The sequence below is a fragment of the Leishmania mexicana genome, chromosome 27, assembly GCF_000234665.1.
Source record: "Leishmania mexicana MHOM/GT/2001/U1103 complete genome, chromosome 27".
NCBI classification, from domain to species: domain Eukaryota; phylum Euglenozoa; class Kinetoplastea; order Trypanosomatida; family Trypanosomatidae; genus Leishmania; species Leishmania mexicana.
This window is the reverse complement of record NC_018331.1, coordinates 976,798-979,297: the sequence shown is the minus strand read 5'-3', so window position 1 is coordinate 979,297 and position 2,500 is coordinate 976,798.

Below are 2,500 nucleotides of genomic sequence, written 5' to 3'. Positions count from 1 at the left end.
GACGCAAACCAGTGCGCCTCCGACGGCCCTCCGCGTGACGAAAGGGAATGTCCAAGTACTGGGACGCCAAGCAGTGCGCCTCCGACGGCCCTGCGCGTGGCGAAAGGGAATGTGCAAGTACTGGGACGCAAACCAGTGCGCCTCCGACGGCCCTGCGCGTGGCGAAAGGGAATGTCCAAGTACTGGGACGCAAACCAGTGCGCCTCCGACGGCCCTCCGCGTGACGAAAGGGAATGTCCAAGTACTGGGACGCAAACCAGTGCGCCTCCGACGGCCCTCCGCGTGACGAAAGGGAATGTCCAAGTACTGGGACGCAAACCAGTTCGCCTCCGACGGCCCTGCGCGTGGCGAAAGGGAATGTCCAAGTACTGGGACGCAAACCAGTGCGCCTCCGACGGCCCTCCGCGTGACGAAAGGGAATGTCCAAGTACTGGGACGCAAACCAGTTCGCCTCCGACGGCCCTGCGCGTGGCGAAAGGGAATGTCCAAGTACTGGGACGCCAAGCAGTGCGCCTCCGACGGCCCTGCGCGTGGCGAAAGGGAATGTGCAAGTACTGGGACGCAAACCAGTGCGCCTCCGACGGCCCTGCGCGTGGCGAAAGGGAATGTTCGAATTCCGAAAGTGTGTTGCGGGTAATTGTAGGGTGCGGTGATTTCTGGGAGCTGGATTGTCTGATTTGCGTATGCCATCCTTCAGAGTCGCAGAGAAAAAAGGGATAAGGACCCGACAACGAGCCGGCGGTTTAGGCGCAGCTGGTTGTCGGGTCGGGTGGCGGGGGGTAAACGGTCCGTCTGGGATAACTGTGACTTCGTGGCGGAGGCAGCGCACCCCTCCTAGGGGCGTGTGTTCAGGTAGGGAGAGACGTTGCCGGTGGAAATCGTGTCGCCTCTCACCCCGTTCCCCCTCTCCCCGCAGGGCGTGGGGACAGACACAGCAACCGAGAGACGCCCATGTTTGGCGGGCACACTTCTCTCCTGTGTGTGTACTTTTGGATCAAAGTAGGGCTATATTATGGGGGGGTTGCTCGATCCCCCCACCCCCCCACACACCACACGCACCCCCTCGCCCGCGCACACGCGCATGGAGGAAAAGGAGGTAGAGAAAGGGCAAGGACCCGACAACGAGCCGGCGGTTTAGGCGCAGCTGGTTGTCGGGTCGGGTGGCGGGGGGTAAACGGTCCGTCTGGGATAACTGTGACTTCGTGGCGGAGGCAGCGCACCCCTCCTAGGGGCGTGTGTTCAGGTAGGGAGAGACGTTGCCGGTGGAAATCGTGTCGCCTCTCACCCCGTTCCCCCTCTCCCCGCAGGGCGTGGGGACAGACACAGCAACCGAGAGACGCCCATGTTTGGCGGGCACACGTCTCTCCTGTGTGTGCACTTTTGGATCAAAGTAGGGCTATATTATGGGGGGGTTGCTCGATCCCCCCACCCCCCCACACACCACACGCACCCCCTCGCCCGCGCACACGCGCATGGAGGAAAAGGAGGTAGAGAAAGGGCAAGGACCCGACAACGAGCCGGCGGTTTAGGCGCAGCTGGTTGTCGGGTCGGGTGGCGGGGGGTAAACGGTCCGTCTGGGATAACTGTGACTTCGTGGCGGAGGCAGCGCACCCCTCCTAGGGGCGTGTGTTCAGGTAGGGAGAGACGTTGCCGGTGGAAATCGTGTCGCCTCTCACCCCGTTCCCCCTCTCCCCGCAGGGCGTGGGGACAGACACAGCAACCGAGAGACGCCCATGTTTGGCGGGCACACTTCTCTCCTGTGTGTGTACTTTGGATCAAAGTAGGGCTATATTATGGGGGGGTTGCTCGATCCCCCCACCCCNCCACACACCACACGCACCCCCTCGCCCGCGCACACGCGCATGGAGGAAAAGGAGGTAGAAAAAGGGCAAGGACCCGACAACGAGCCGTGTGTATGCGGACGTGTATATAGAGTAACTATATATGCGCCACACAGACACACAGCTGGTTGTCGGGTCCTTTTTTTTGCACCGTTTTCTTCTAGTTTCGTGAAGCTAAGCGACACACATCATATAATATATATGCATTCCCCATATATATATAGATAGATATATTGTGTCCCTGAGCATGAAATTTCAGGCCTCAAGGTTCAGCGCCTCGGGACGTAAATGCCCCTCGAGCCCCACCGAAGTGAAGCATGCCGCTCATGCCAGCCCATGCATGTTCTCTCGTTTGGAGAGGGACGTAAAGTTGTTGTTTGGTATATTCCGATGGCCATGCCCCCCCACACGCACAACACACCCCACCCCATATATATAAATATATATGGGAGGAGAGGATGTGTGGGAGGGGGCAAGGCGTCACACACTCCGATGAGGAGTTCGTACTGTCAGCTTCCAGAGCAGAGAAGTGGTGACACGGCAGTGGACGCGCGTGTGCGGCACACACACACACACATATACACACGCAACATGCGTTGTGTGTATATACGTGTGTGGGCGAACACACCCCACAAAAAGACGCGTCGTGTTTGTCTCGT